The following is a 17283-nucleotide window of genomic DNA, read 5'->3' as shown; positions in this document are numbered from 1 at the left end:
GAACCAAATAACCCTTCCTATTACATAAACCTAAACACTTCTGGAAAGAAATTAACCTTTTAAATGAGCATAAAACTGCAGACATGAATCCTGACAACATCCCCATTATGCTCCTTAAAGATTTCAGCAATCTACCTGCGGGCACCCTCTCACTTCCTTTTCCACAGCTATACATCCCACCATCTTTCACACCTCGTATCTACTGCAAGAAAATAAAACCAAATGACATCATAGGTCTGCTTTCTATCAACAGTCTCCGTGGGTCAGGTAACATCCATCGTTCGTTAATTTATTTTTGAAAAAATCTATCTCACACTGTCCCTCTCCCACATCTATAACCTCTGCTAATCAATAATACCATGCTGAGCATCTGGCATCCAGCAAAACTGACTACTATCCTTAAAAAAGCAGATATTCTGGCAAGATCACAGCACTACGTCTGCTCTTTGGACTCTTACTGATGGGATACTTCTGAATATGGACAGTTAACATCATGGACACAGTCTTTATTGACCTCATGAGGTTCACTGACCTTACTGACCACACCGTAATTCTCCATAAACTCACAGACATTGGCGTCAGTTCTGTTACCTCAAATGGTTTCAGGACTACTTGAACAACAGACACCTCAGACTTAAACTATGAACCTCTTCCTCTGAGTAAGGTTTCCTATACAAATGAGTATCACAAGGCTCCATCCATGCCCCTCTGCTTTTTTTCCATCTTTATTAAAAAGCACCCACATGACATCCCACACTTGTCACTTAGTTGCCATTTTCACCTTAGATGAATGGAACACGATTATCAGGAAAAAAACACATGAATTACCATAATTTGCATTGTGTACAACATTTCTTCAGGAGATCAGAATATAATAAATGTGGAGAAAGCATGGTTTAATACATGAAGCTACAAATGTGTAGGAAATGTAATAAGAAAGTTGAACAAGGATCTGAGTTTGGCATAATGGTTAAAGTCCTTACCTCACAAATACAAGATGTAACATTTGATTCTAATCTCTGGTTATTGGCTAGGCTTGCAATAGTCTGCAAACTGATATCCTTCTATGACCATATTGAGAAAATCAAAAAGACTGATAAGAAATCCAAGTTACTTTTCTCAACAATATTAACTTTAATTTTTCATCAGGACCACAACACACTATGTCAACTTTATCATGCAGTTGTATGGCTGGTATCAGTTCATACATGATGATTGCTCCTGGAAATATGTAACATCACTTACAGAACTTGGCAATTAAATAATTCTAATTGATTATGTTCATTAAAGCAAAACTGAACAGCGGAAAGAGTGCAGCAGTCATTGATCAATGGGTGCTCTGGATAGATGACTGGAGTAACAGATTTGGTTACATAATGTTTTAACAAAAAGAGGTGAAGATAAGCCACTACATGCAATACAGAGATAAAGCTCTGACTATGTCACAAGTGCCCCAACTTTGACTAAGAAGCTTGGGAGTTTGTAAGTGTTGGCAAGATAGGATGGAAGTGAGCTGCTGATTCCAGCTGCCTCATCTTGTGGGGTGGCAGGCAGGCTGTGCTTTGTTACATGGCTGATACTTAGCAGAAGTGCTAGGTGTCTGCCTCATGGAGCCAGAGCCTATCGAGCCAGCACTCCTGTGTGAAAACTACACTGTGAGCCAAAGGGAGTTCAGCATGCAGTAACACACTTCTCCTCATAGAGTAGCTACATTGATGTTCAGAAGAACTGCTGTAGGACAGCTGGATGAGCTGCCTGGGTTGGGGGTAGGACACCCCCACAAGTCAGCATGCTGACCTATTCCCTACCAATAGACTTTTCCCACAAGCAGATGAGGTCATGGAGGTAGTACCAGGCTGAAAAAAAAAGACAGAAATGTCGACACAACAGACTCCTACTAATAATCCAAAAGGATGCTTTCCCTGGTATTGAGATATCTTCTGACATGCGCATGCCGACCTCAAAATAAATGCAATTCTGAAGGAAAAATATACCTATAAGACTATTAATCATTCTTAAAAATGTGTGGCTCTTGTTATCAAGTGTTTCAGTAATATGGTAAGGTAATACTGGCTGAGATCGCAAGTGAGAACTTGACACCTCTTTGTCTATGGTTCCTTCCAATCTCAATTTCTTTATGTACTTTCAGTGTTTAAGAAGAATTCTGGACAAGGATTTTCACAATATAAAACCTCTAAACTGTACCTAACTATGAGGAACATTCCTCATTTCACATCTTAAAAATACCATATTCCACACTATTCCACATGGAAACGGTCTGTCACAAATTGTTGAGAATTTTTCAGCAAATAAAACTAAATCATATTAATTCATCAACAAAACTTTATGTAGCTATGAATTAACAGGTTTTAACCATGCTATGAGCTTTCTAGTTTAAGTTTGTGGTATATATTCTGCATTTTGCCCATTTGTTTAACATTATGAGAGGTACTGTTTTGCATTTTAGAGACAAAAGATTGAGAGCTATGCAGAATACTGTATCCCAAATCAAAGCAGTCTAAGAAGAGAAACTGGCTGGGAAGAATGTCTCAAATGGATCTACTTCAGGCTCAGCTCAAGGTAAAACAAAGGTATACATGGTCATACGTATACAAACATACACACACGTGTACACACACACACACACACACACATATACATATATATATATATATATATATATATATATATATATATATATATATATATATTTATATACACACACATGGGTCCACTTCAAATGACTGAATTTCAAAATACTAATTTAATTTGAATGAGACCACAATACCTAATTTTCAAAATATTGAAAACTCATTTGACTGAATCTCGTTATACTCAAAGCTTACAATCCTGAATTTCAAAATATGGAATTTTAAGCCATAGATGTGATGTGTGTTTCCCTTCACCTGTGACTTGCTTGTGATAAAAAACATTACTGTAACTTAAAGTGCCAACTGTCAGAATACCAATAGTAGTGTAGAATGTAGTGTTGTAGTGTTTCTAAATGTGGGTATGTTTCTTCACATGTTTACGGGAAGTATTTAAAGTAATATGGTGGATGTTTCGTGTGCTCCCAGCAGTAGTGGCAGTGTGCACAGTACTGTAAGGTAAGTAAAAGGTATATGCTCTTTTCCCCACTGTAGTGCAATCCTGGAGTTACTATAGATACATATATATATATATATATATATATATATATATATATATATATATATATATACATACATGTGTATATGTGGGGGGGTGTCCCCCCACATAATTTTGTTTTCTATCGTCCAGTTTCTGTTAGGAGGGTAATTAAGTAGTTTTTAAGTTTTGGAAAGAGTTAGTCACTGGTGTTGTAAGTTTGCAGGTCTATGGCTTAAAATTCAGTATTTTAAAATTCAGGATTGTAAGCTTTGAGTATAACGAGATTCAGTCAAATGAGTTTTCAGTATTTTGAAAATTAGGTATTGTGGTCTCAGTCAAATGAAATTCAGTATTTTGAAATTCAGTCATGTGAAGTGGACCCATATATATATATATATATATATATATATATATATATATATATACATACACACATATATATGGGTCCCCTTTAGATGGTCTTACTTTTAAAAGTTCAACTGTCATATGGCCGAGACCATATGATCGAACTTTTAAAAGCTCGACTGATCTGAATGGAGATCTCCATACAATGCGGAATGGGAAGGTTTCCCATTACCGCAATGTAGTGCGATATCGGGGTTGGTATATTTAAGTAGCGGGGGGTGTGAGGGGGTGCAGAGAGGCTTGCCCCCCTGCTCAACAGAGTTAGTTTTCTTGTGTGTGTGTTATGGTGTTTAGTTTACATGGTTGATGTTTCAAATGTTCGATCATTTGGTCTTGGCCATATGAAAGGCAAAAATTTGAGATGTTGATCAGGTAAAGTAGACCCATATATATATATATATATATATATATATATATATATATATATATATATATATATATATATTATGGTTACAATCTGAAACAGCAAACACTCATATGAACGAAAAAGTGACTGCTCATATGAGAGGATGTTCTTTTAAATGGAGTTTTTGCTGGAAGTGTTTTGTTTGAGACTGCATTGCAGTAGGGTTAGGGAATTGCTGTTGTTGTCTGATCTCAAAATTAGTATGTATGATTAACAAGGGGTATGGGTGGTATAGGAGGGCTTGTCTCTGGCAAAAAAAAAAAATATTTTTGTCTTTCTAGATTTGCTCTAAAATGATCACGCTTTGTACATTCTTTTTTGTGAATGTTCAGTATTTCATGAAACACTTTTAAATATATATATATATAAATATTTATATATACATATATATATATATATATATATATATATATATATATATATATATATATGTATGGGTTACGTTCAGAATTTCGAAGTCCAAAACTTCGAATCTCATATGATCAAAGATCATATGTTCAAAGTTTTAAAACTTCGAAATCCTGAACGGAGATCGGCATACAGCGCAGACCAGGAGATTTCCCTTGTCCTCACTGTAGTGCGATCTCGGAGTTGGTGTATTTAAGTTGCGGGGGTGTGGGGGGTTCAGGGGGGCTTGCCCCCCTGCATACACTTGTTTTTTATGTGTCTAGTGGTGTTTTGGGGGAGGGTTCACAATTTCGAGATTCCAAGATCTCGAGATTCTGAACTCGATGTTCTGAAACTCGAGATTTTGGGATTTCGAAATTTAGACGTGAACCTATATATATATATATATATATATATATATATATACAGCAAACAGAAAAAAGGTCACACAGGTAAACACTGCAAGAAAGACCAAGCCAAGCTAGTCTTTGTTGTATACTACTTTAAACCTCCTATAGTACAGCCCCTTATGATATATGTAAATGACCCCTTAATGACAAACCAGGGTTTCAGCAACATAGGTTTTTGTATGTCCATCATTTTTTATTTTACTGTTTAAGTCTTTATGCATGCATTCAGGCCAATAAAGCCAAACCCCATTAGCTATAAACATACATGTTTCAGCCTTTTTATGACCTCATCAGTACAGCGTAAGTGGATTATTTGGCTATATTTTAGAAATGTAGAGCGTAAAAATCAAGCCTTTTTTTGCCCATAAACATAAAGGTGCCTGAAACATTTTCCAAAAACATCCAATCTAAAGGAAGAAAAGGTCACAGAGACAAAGCATTCAGTAAAAAATGCAAGAAAGACCCACCCAAGTTAGAGTCTTTACTGTGTATCACTTTACCTCTTGTCGTAGAACTTCCTGTTTGATGAGGATGGGTTAAGACATGCTTTACTTCCTGCTCTGCAAGCTGTTAAATTAAAGCTATTTTGGGGCATTAAAAGTTAATAAATGACAATCAGGAGTCTTAAAACTACACAATAAAGGTGCCCACAGTCTAGATGAGAAAAAAAGTAAAAATTCAAAGAAGTGATTGTATTACAGAGAAACGACATGTGTCAGGGGCAGTGCAATCAGTACCCACAGTGATGCAAGGCCTGGACGAGCTTTACTAAGGAAATTAAATTACACTAAAAGATGCATTACCGGAGTTATATCAAAGAAAATGACAGTAATAGTAAAGAAATGACTGAGGTGGTGAATGAACATTCTGGCTTGCTTCAGCTCGTGATACAGTATAATGAAGAGTTGAAGGATAAGGTGGCTGCTACACAGGCCAAGCTGGATGTGATGGAAACTATATTAATCAATCAGGAGGACAGAGCCAGAAGAAAAAACTTTTGGATTAATGGGCTCCTGGAAGGTATGGAATGGGAAGACATATAGAGAATTTATGAAGAAAAAGCTGAATGAATAGTCACAGATGCAGGAAGAATACATACAGCTATAGTGTACCCACAGAACAACCTGACTTCCAGCAAAGGGACAGACCGAGATCTCCACTGTCCATACTGGTGCACTTTGCCAGTTACTTAAATAAGGAAAAAGTCCTCTCCAGGCTACTGAAACCATGCAACATAATCAAATTCTGTGGCGGGACCTCTCTTGTTTGGAATCTATTTTTCTGAAGTAAAGGTCAACAATAAAGGGCTCTGGCTGACTAAGTTTGCAGATGATTACAAGCTAGGAGCAGTCATTGAATCCCCAAATGACTTACCCATCCTGCAGAAAGGTTTGTCCCAAATAAATAACTGATGCCAAAATCATGTACTGAAACTAAATGCCAAAACAGGCATTATTGTATCCTTTGGGAAGTCATCTATGCCAGAAAACAACTACATTGACAATATGCCCCTAAGATTTGATCCAGTTGTTTGGGATCTGGGAACTTATGTGGACAGTGACCTAATTTCGACCAGTATGTGTCTGTTGTTGTAACAAAGTCCTTCTATATCACATAGCTTGTTAACAAAGGGATTGTGTTTAGATTTAGGGATGTAATTGCCCCCTTTACTCATCCCTCATTAGGCTAGCCATTGAGTATAATACCCCCTTGGCCATGTACCTGTCCAGATACATGCAACAACTGGAATGCCTCAGAGATATCTTATTAAAGGGAAACAAGACTTAAACAACATGTCCTATATGGACTGACTCATAGCCCTGTCACTATACTCAGCATCCTACAGACTGCTAAGAGGTGACCTGTGTCTGGCATACAAGGTCTTCTGACCTATTAGTGATGAATTTAATGCACATCAACAAGTCAAATGGCATCAGAAATATCTGGTCTAGGGACCTGAACCTCTTCTGCAACATCAACAGAATAATTTGGAAGGGCAGGCATATCTCGGAGATGATACAGCTGCTGTGGAACAGACTCCACATCCACATAAAACAAAGTTCATCCTTGTCTCTATTCAAGCACAACTTAGATCTATGGATGGGAAACAGAATATTTACCCCAGGACGACCCTCCATGTTACTACTGGACAAAATCTGTCCCTAGATGCTTAATCCCATGCACCGGTCCCCTCAAATTAACTATGGTATGATCCCAGTTACTCTCATTAGGGGTAATATATAATTATTGACCATGGGATGGGTAAGGCCAATCTATATCCACATGGATAGGTTATTTTGGTCACAAAAAGTGAGAGTGGCTACGCTTAAAATGGTCTGCAATGGCAGGTAGCCAAGTACTTACCTGTGAACCTATAAAAAGATTCCATTAACAAGTATTACAGCTAACATCTCTTTTACATTTACATGATTTGGCCTGTCTTGTTTGTTGTAAAAAACATGCACTTTTACCCCACTGACACAGCTCCCCATGCAAAATCCAGTACATCTGTTATTACAGACTGAGCAGAGGTTGAAGAGAGAATGGGAAATCAAGATTCAGAGAAATCTGATTTCTCCACCAAAGAAGCTCTCTCTTCACAAAACCTAATATCGGGATCTGAAAATCCAATGGGTAGAAAAGTTGGGTCCAAAAAGTCTTTAACAGCCACTGCATATGTTTCTTCTGCAACCTGGTGAGAGGACTCATGAGAATCAGAGATGCCATGAATCGTAGAATCCTGAGATCCTGGCTGAAATCTGAGACTGACTGGAGAAGCTCAGTGCTCATGAAAGTTTCCAGATTCAAGTCCACATTCTCCTGAGTTAGGAATACCTTTTGCAGGGAAGAATCTACAAGGCATCCTAGAAAAAAACTATCCTACGAGAAGGAATCAGGGAGGATTTTTGACTGCTGATGTGAAAACCCAGGTTGAGAAGGAGATTTGTAACCCATGTAAGAGAATCCTGATACCTGGAAAAAGACTGCAAAGGTAAACAAGTCATCTAAATAAGGAAATTTGTGAATGCCATGTTGTCTTCAGTGAGCTATTACTGCAACCAGATACTTTGTGAACACTCTTAGAGCTGTAGATAACCAAAAGGGTAATGCAGATAACTAGTAATGTGATCCAGACTCAGAAAATCTGAGGAAACATCTAAGCTCTGTGTTAATGGATATGTAATGATAAGTATCTTTCAAGTCTAGACTTGCCAAAAAAAATCAAACGAGAAATGAGAAGCAACCACCTTTGTAGAGTCATCATTTTGAATTTGGCACTTTCACAAACAAGTTGAGAACTGGTTTCCAGGAAGCATTATTCCTTGGCACCAGAAACAATTTTGAATAAAAACTCTTCCCCGACTGTTTTAGGAGCAAAGGCTCTATAATCCCTAAGTCAAGCATGTGTCTTAAAACCAAATGAATGAAGTCTGTCTGGTTTGGCAAGTGAGGAGAAATACCCCAAAAAGAAGGAAGGTTTTTCCACAGCCATCTGTAATTCTCCTGAACTACCTGCAAAATTCATTAGTCTGATAACAATCTCGTGCCAAAGGGGAAGATTGAGAACTAGTCTCTAGGACAGATTTGAGGATGGAGCAATGAGGGATGAATTTGCCACATTCATTAAAGTGTTTGAGTAAGCCGTGGTGGTGCAGCAGTAGCATTGTCGCCTCACAGCAAGAGGTTCTCCCGTTCGATTCTCAGCTGGAGCATCTTCTGTGTGGAGTCTGCATGTCCTCTCTGCAGTAGAGTAGTGTTCGAAAGACATGCGTGAATGGGCGTGCCTTCGTTGAAGATTGGGCGTCGAGCTGGCACCTCGGCACCATAAAAATCTACTGCCAATCATTAGCGTACCAGAGTTCTGCTGTGGTGATCCCTAACCGGGAAAAGCCGAAAGAAAAACAAACATTAAAGTGTTTGAGTACATGCACAGTAGAAAGACCAAACAGCAAACTCTGCTTATCTAAAGAAGGCATCATAATCTCAGATTTAACATCCTCACAAAATTTCTGATTACTTACCCAAGCAAAACATCTGATAACAACAGTAGAAACTGCAGCCATGGACACAATTAGCACAATCATACACATTTTCAAAAGAAACTTTAAAAATTTGAAATTAATAGCAATAATATGATTCAGAAAGGACCTACCTTCTAGTGGCAGATAAGTTTCTCAGACTGTCAGCAAAAACCAGTACGCATTTCAACATAGCTCAGAAATTCAAAATTCTAAAGGCTAGATTAGAAGAAAAAACTCTTCCCACATCTGTCAAAGGCGTTACCATCCTTATCAGAAAGAGAAAGATTAGCACTGACCAAAACTTGTTAGCATCTAGAGAAGAAATAGAAACAACTCTGGGTCAGCCCTGAGATGAAATAAGAAAGGCTCGTAAGACTGAGTAAAATTATAAGATCTATCTGCCTTTTTAGGACCTGGGATATGGCAGGCTAAGTTAAAAGCATCTCCCAAAGTTGGGATAATAGGAGGAGTGGGAGCAGAATGTTGCTTATCTACTGGCAACATATTGTAACATCTCCTTCAAGCAGAGGGAACTTCTAATTTTTCTCACTGAAACAGGCTATTGGGCTATTCTTTCAGGGCACAGTTTCAAAAAAAAGTTCCTTAACAGAAAAAACTAAGGAAACACTTTCCTCAGAATTAGAATCTGGGAGATGGGAAGAAAACTCAGTAGAAGCCCTGTTCCTGAACGTATCAGAACCATCTGATAAAAGATCCTCATGAACTGTGGAACAAGATTTATCTTTCACATTCAAATTTGTCTTCTGTTTCAAAGGATTCAACACAAAAAATAACCCCCTAGTCAAACTAATTGACTCATCCATATCAATAGAAAAACTGTTACAAGATGCAATATGTCTAACTTTTTGTTTCTTTTTCCTAGGGACATCCCGGGAAGGAGATCAACATAAGGATGGCACTTATACCCAGGAAACTGGTCTCTTACCGCAACCACTCTGGGAAGAACCTCCCAGTGAACCTCCCATGAATGTTAAAGTAGTTCTTCCATGCCCAGTAAGGACACTGACCAGCCATAGGGGATGTTTCTAATCCAGCAGGTCTGCAGCACCATTTTACTCTCAGACGACAAGATAAAATCTATAGTGGATGATAAACCTAGTTATGTTTTTAAGAACAATTTGTCTCTGAAGAGACAATTGTGTTATAGATCTACGGTTAGACCAGCTTTGTCTTCTGAGCGGAAGGGCACCTACCCTTTTAGGGGCTGCAAAGTCTGCTGTTACATTTCTACTAGGGTAGTTTTTCAGTATCCAGTATATGATGTTATATTTAAACCTGACTTTTATGCTGATTGTAAGACCCATGGACTTGTATACTTGGCCAGATGTAAATGTTGTACTTCATTCTACGTGGGGGAAACTGTTAAGATGCTTAAAAGCGTATTCTTCAGCATATGGGTGACATTAGACATAAAAATAAACTTAATGCCCTAGCTAAACATGTTTATATTTTTAATGATCATAGTTTTGATTTTATAGTGTTGCAATTTCTATATTTTAATAAAAGGCATGGTGATTTTAATAACAGACTTGAAACTGCAGAGACAAAGTGGATTGTAAAGTTGCAGGCAGATAAACTGCCTGGCTTTAATGCCTCTGTTTCTTTACAACCAATTCTTAAGAAAAGAAGTATACATCAATAATTGATTGCTGTACTTTATTGGTTAATTGAAGCACGTTTTAGTATTTAATGGGTTCTGTTGTTTTATTCTGTGGATCTGATGAAGCACAATTTGTGTGAAAGCACTTATCCTGTGTACTCTGTGTATTAAAGTTTTATACTTTTACAGCCTTGGTAGATACCTGGTTTGCTAGCAGCATGTTTCTAATCCACAGTCAATGGTGGCAAAAGGAACTATACCAGAGGGTCTCAGAGAATCCTGTGAGTGGTCTGAGGAACAACTTATGGCCACTACAAAATCACCTGCTAGTGGCTAAGGCAGTGACATAGCCTTCAGTGTTGTCAAGGGTTACCTAACAGTTTTCTTTTTCTAAGGTAGAGCAAGAGAAGGAACCAAAGGACCAGTAAGAAGATCCATGTTGCTGCAGAAAAAGAAGGACGTTCTAGAGTAAGTGCAGCTAGAAGGAGATGGTCATAAGGTAAAATGTCACTAAAGAGTTCACAGACATTACATACACTTATACTTCCCCACACCAGTCCTAATAGAACACACAGGAAATTGCACAAATAGCCACTTTGTCCCAAAATTCCAAGAAATACCTCTAAAATTAATAAAAATACAAAAGTAAACTGCTAGACCATGGTCACATGACAATTCAGGCAACATACTATAAAAGAGTACTAAAATGTTGGTATTCTTAAAGAGACGCATTACAGTTTTTAAACAAAATTATGTGTGAAAGGAACTGCCAAGTGAGGACTCATCTGCCAGGAAATTGAGAGAAACCACCAGTTATCAATCCTATGAAGCCCAGGAGGAGGAGTGCTCTCAAGAAGGATTTTGGCATTCAGGCTATACTTTTCTTCCTTTGAAGCTTGAGCTACAGCAAACAGGGAGTATGTTTGAGGGGGTAGCTAAAGATTATGGAACACTGGCTGGCCTCTATGTCTTCGGCAGGATATAACCCATATAGCTAAAGGCTACTGCAGCAGTGATATCTGCCAAACATAAGATATCTCAACTCCCCCATCTTTCAGCATGTCCATTTTTAACCCCAGCTTTTGGCTTGTTAATTTTTATTGTCATCTTATTGATGGCACTATTCTGAGTTAGTAAGGAAATTAATAAAATTTTGTAGAATAATGGCATTTTCAGTGTGAATTTTCTGGAAACAAAGGTATATAAGCACCAAGACAGAATGGCAACACTGTAACGGGTACTCAATTAGTAACATCTTACTGCATTTTTATGTACTTTCTGCATGTGAAGACTAGCATTATTAAAAGTCAGGAATTAGGATTAATACTCTTACTAAGGACGATAATTCTTTTTCACTCCAGTACTGTCCATCTTTGTGCCAGGTTTTGCAACAGGAGCTACCCCACAACCTAGGTCAAAATGAGATGTATGAAATTATAGCATCATTGGGATATACTGCTACTGGTGATGATCATGTATATGGTTGTGACAGTTTCTGTTTGGCTATGGCAATTAGTCCTTCAGTAATATGATTAAAAAGCAAACAATAATTGGAAGACTTTAAATGCAAATCAGGGGGGTAATTTCCAGGGTTGGTGATAAACTCCTATTTACCGCTAAATATGAAAGAAATATGCATGAAATTTTAGAATAAAAGTTTAATATTACTGAAGTACTTATTACAATGACAACCTTTAAAGTTATAATTGCAACAATCAAAAAATCATAGCAGACTCCCTGCATTATTATCCCTGCATTCTCAACATAACTACAAAATCACCTGTATGAATTTATTTTTAGTTCTGCTGGATGATTATCTACATGGTGGCACAAAACCACTTACGCAGTTACTGCAATTTTAGAATAAACTGTTGTCTTTTCTTCCACGTTTCACATATTTAATAGCATTTATTGAAGTTTTTAGAGGTCTCAACAGTGCTATAGTTCAGACTGATAAATTTGTTTCTCATCTCACTGATCACCTGACTAGTTCACAAGGTACTTCAGTGGAGAAGATTGAGCTTAGTTATTACAGAATGTCAGGGGTGGCTCATGCTATAGGACTGCAGGAATGCAGCCCCCACCCACTTGTAAAAGAAAAATAAATTGCAAGTCTCCCCCCCCCCCCAGAAAGTTAATAGAATTTAAAAAAAAAAATCATGAGTCCCGGAACTCCACACATGCGTGCTTAGTTCCTGACTGCACATGTGCTTAGTTCTGAACTCCAGACTGCTCTGTTAGGCAGTCTGGATAGGGATGGAAGGGAACTCAATCCTGCCAGCCCAGAAGTCTGTGCAGTGACAGCTGCACAGACTGGAAGAACACCAGACTGCATCACCCACAGACTGGAGGCTCCAGCCTACTCACATCTTGCAGGGGAAACCAGAACAGCCTGTGTGGGCTGCTATGGAGGAGGGACAGGTGATCAGGCTGCTGCAGAGGACTTAGCTGCCATGGAGGAATGGGTTTGCTGCAGAGAACGAGAGCTTAGATCTACTGGAGGTAAGATGTGTGTGTGTGTGTGTGTGTGTGTGTGTGTGTGTGTGTGTGTGTGTGTGTGTGTGTGTGTGTGTGTGTGTGTGTGTGATGCCCCAGTTGCTAAATGATGGTGGGTAGAGAATAAGGCTTGAACCCTTTACGTTGGTCCCAAGTGGCAAGAGCCTGAATTCCCTACCCACCACCATTTGTAAAACATTTGCAGATTTTTGCCTCATATTTGTTCTGTTCTGTTCCTCATAAAATCTGTGGTTTCTGTATTTCTGCTTCTTAACACAGCCAGTAGTGCAGTGGTAGCATTGTTGCCTGACAGCTACAGGTTGTCTGGTTTGATTCTTGGCTGGGATGCTTTCTGTGTGGAGTCTGTATGTTCTCCATGGATTTGCTCTGGTGTTCTTGATGGATATTTGTCCCTATTTTTTTGACTGTATTCCCCCATTATTGGCTTCATCCAGGTTTTTTGTGCCAAGGTTGAGAGCTATGGTGATAACTGAACTCACTGAATATGTTTGGGGGCTGTATTCCCCCATTACTGTCTTTGTTCACGTGTTTTATGCTAAGATTTTGACAGCTATGGTGAGAAATGAATTCACTAAATGGTAGCCATTTAAGTTTCAGTCTTCTTTTCTTTTGTAAAGCAGATGATCTGGCATAGTGGTATGTTGTTCTGACTGTTTTGCATACTTGGCAGTAAAATGTATGGTGATAACACAGCATTTTATTCTAACAACTTTCCAACATTATACAAGCAATGTTTAAAATGTGTCCCTGTTTTCTGGTCTTTTGCCCCCCCCCCATAAATTTTGGATTTTTCCAGATTTCTTGTGCTGCAAAGTTCAGAGATGCAGCTGAGTGTCAAGTAGATTTTACAAGAAGCTGAGAGCTGTAGGGGAACAAAAGTTTAGTGCTGCTTATGCAGAGTCTGCTTGCATTGTTAATAGCACAATAGGTAGTGTACTTGCTTTGGATGCAGAAGGCTGTGGGTTCTACTTCCACAGTAGATAGATGCATTGCTGATACTGTACTGTATTGTAAAGGGGGTGGATGTTGCAGTCCTCTTTGGTGAAGATACCTAGTAACTATGAACCTGTTATCAGTTTGCCATCCATTCCCTATTGCAATATTACTAGCTTATCGTTTCTTAATGCAACTTAGGCAATTTATTCCTCAAGGGCAACAGGCACTATATTTGTAGATGAAACAATGACATATAAAGTTGTTTGCTAGCAGCAACCTCTTCATTAGTTACGGAATTATTTAGATGACTTTTACTTCTTCAGAGATTGTGCATATTTACTGACACTGGTGGACGTTTGAGTAGACTTTTATGATAGAAATGTTCTGAATTGGGCAGTTTTATTGTTATTGGTGCGTGCATTTTATTTCATTGTTTACTGGAAAAATGTTCTGAATTGGGCAATTTTGTCATTATTGGTGCATGCATTTTGTTTCATTGTTTACTGGAAAAATGTTCAAAACAAACTTAAAACTTCCTCTAACATCTGTACTATATTGTACAAGGAATATAATTTAATACAATCAGGAAGGTGCATCAAAGACCACGTGTATGTTTTGTGTGCAAGGGGCCTATGATTGGAAAACAGCCCAAAGTTAATCTATCTGCCACTGGCAAAATGTATTTTCTTTCAATGTGAGTTTCAATGCTGTTTCATGAATGTGAGTTTCAAGGGCAGAGAAGTTTTAATGCTAAGTCTGTTTTCACTGTGAGATTGCATTGTTTATTTAGCAGCTGTCTTGGTGTTTGTGCTGTAAAATGAAAAATAAAACTTTCAAATGAAGTCCAAATCACCGTAGAAGTAAAGCAGTATGCACATTAGTGTGTATGGTAAATGGGGTGAAATAGCCAAGTAACGGTTCATTGGAATGGCTGCAGGGAGGAGGCTCCATTCAACCATGATTTTGTGAGGGGGAAGGGCGGTAAACTCAAAGGCAGCCCCAGCTGAACTATACCTCTCAACTGTCCAGATTTTCACAGAATGAATCGATTTTTGTTTCTTATTTTTGTTTTGTTCCTCATAAAATGTGTGGTTTTCTGGCAAATAATTTAGGAATTAAGTCACTAAATAATGACAGACATTGTGTTTCAGACTTCATAACCTTCAGAAAAATGCATGCTAAAGCAAGACCTGTTATTCTATCAATTGCCTCGGTTTATACAAGAATTTATAGTACTGTTTATATGTTCCGCCAGTATATTTGTCCTTGTCCAGATTTCCTGCATTAACAGGTTGAGAGGTACGTGCAAATAAATTGCTTTATAGAATTAGGCATATCCAAACCTCTCAACTGTCCCCGATTTTGGCTCAAAATGTTGCTCTTCCCCTAATAATCCCATCACAAAATGGCAATTTTGGAAGAAAACGTGGAGGGCTTAAAATTAAGAAATAACTGTAATAATCAGAGTTATAGATTACTTTTATTTCAGAAATGCATGTAGATTCTTTTATTTTGGCAGCTGCTCAAGTTAGCAGTACTAATATTAAAAAAGTGTCCCTTCTTTAACAGGTTCCCAACTGTATTGTGAGGCTATTTTATATTTTTGCATAACATTTTTGGTCCATTTTTCATAAAATTGTGTTTTTTTTTTGGCAAATTAGTTGCAAATCATTAAAGACTGAAGTTAGAAAATAATGACAGACATTTGAGTTTCAGATTTCGTACCTTTCAGAAAATTCATACTAATGCAAGACCTACTATTATATTATCTTTCTAAGTTTATAAGAGCAATATTTAAAAATGTTCCTTATTTCTGGGCCTTTGTCCCGCTTCTATGTATGGCTCTGTCCATATTTCTTGTTCTGAGGTTGAGAGGTATAACAAATGTGTCAGGGCCATCACAGTCGGCCAGAGACATTTCAAATTGTGACATAATTGTTGCACCCCACTCCCTCATGTAGTGACTCTGGATGTGTCCAAGCAAGGCAAGGAGCAGTTATGCAATGTAAATGTGCAGAGTATCCCCCCATCCAAGGTAGACACAAGTGCTACTTTTATTCTGTCCTTGATTTTGCAGAATGTTCTGGTTTCTGTCATATTTTTATACTGGTGATTTATGCTTATTATTACTCAGAAAGTGCCTGTTGCTCTGTGTTTAAGTAACAATGCTTTAATGACCATCAGGTAAGCTTGTCTGAGATTGTAAGATGCAAGTAAGCTTTTATAAGCATACTGTTAAAGAAGTGCCAACATTGAAAGCCTTTCTGTTGTTGCCATGCAGAGAATACTTACATAACTAGATAATGTATAAGCCTTGGGCATTGAAATGCATATGACAGTATTTGTAATAAAGGACATGATTACATTATTTTAAGAAGCTCATTACATTTGTTGGAGACTTGCAGTCATCTTTGCAGGTTTACCTGTAAACCAGACAGAATGTCAGTCTATCATGTGTGGTCCATTACCTGTACAGTAATCCTTTATCTTGAATAATGTATCTTGAGCTTATTTCTTGTTTGCTTTTCATTTTTTACTTTGATCATGTTTTCCCCATGAAACAAGTAGATAGTTGTCAGACAGCAGGTCTTTTTTGGATAAGAAACATTTTTACAAGTAGGGGTCTCACAGAGATTGCTACTTTCAGCATGTTACTTGGTACTTTAATAAAGCTGAATATAAATTATAATTAGAACTGCAGTGCAAGGAGAAGTAGTTTGAGCTGAGTGCTGCTTGTTTTTCTTATACTTGATTTTGACGGGCATTCCAGTAATGTATTTAAAAAGTAATTTATTTTTTCATGCCTCACAACCACTTTGATTCCATCTAGATATTAAGTAAGCTTATAAAGAAACATCTATAGGATTATGTGAAAGACATGATAAACAAAAAATTAACCCATATACCTCATCCAATGTAGATGGAAAGCATTTAGCAAATGAAATCAGGTATTCTGCAACGTGAAGTCTTATTCATTATTCATGACGCTAAGGGATAATACAGGAAAACCTATTTTATCTGCAACCAGTGTAAATGGGTCCATTTTGCTTGGCAGAGTGTGTCCAGTGTCTTGTTGTCTGCAGTTGTGGTGTCCATGGAGTCCCCAGTGTCTTTGATGTGTGTTTTTTGCTGGATCTTGTAACGAAAAGTTGGATATGGATTTTGGGTAAGAGAGAGAGAACCGGAACAGATTTTTTTTTTTTTTTTTTTTTTGGGAACTGATGACGGTGGACGGGGATGATGGAGGAGGAGGAGGAGGAAAGATCGTTGAGTGGTTAGCCTTTAGGTTATATGGATGGTGGAGGTTGTGAGGCCTACAGTTCTGATGGTTTGGTCTTGGGACTTGGATTGTTGGTACTGGAGTGGAGATGTGGCAGTTCGAAGATTCTGAGCCTTCAGTTGGACTGGGACTTGAATGCTTCTGGTGGAGTGGTGATGTATTGGTTGAAA

At 38.0% G+C, this 17283-nt stretch overlaps 1 protein-coding gene across 1 annotated transcript in view; it reads right to left on the bottom strand.

Annotated features, from left to right (window-relative positions):
- The window catches only part of SLC45A2 (solute carrier family 45 member 2), a 1296083-nt gene that overhangs the window by 1048482 nt on the left and 230318 nt on the right, over nt 1-17283 (bottom strand). The window lies entirely within an intron of this gene.

The sequence above is a fragment of the Protopterus annectens genome, chromosome 1.part0 (assembly GCF_019279795.1).
Source record: "Protopterus annectens isolate FY-2018-M chromosome 1.part0, PAN1.0, whole genome shotgun sequence".
Classification (NCBI taxonomy): domain Eukaryota; kingdom Metazoa; phylum Chordata; order Ceratodontiformes; family Protopteridae; genus Protopterus; species Protopterus annectens.
Note: the sequence above shows the minus strand (reverse complement) of the source record. Positions and strands in the feature narration are given on the sequence as shown.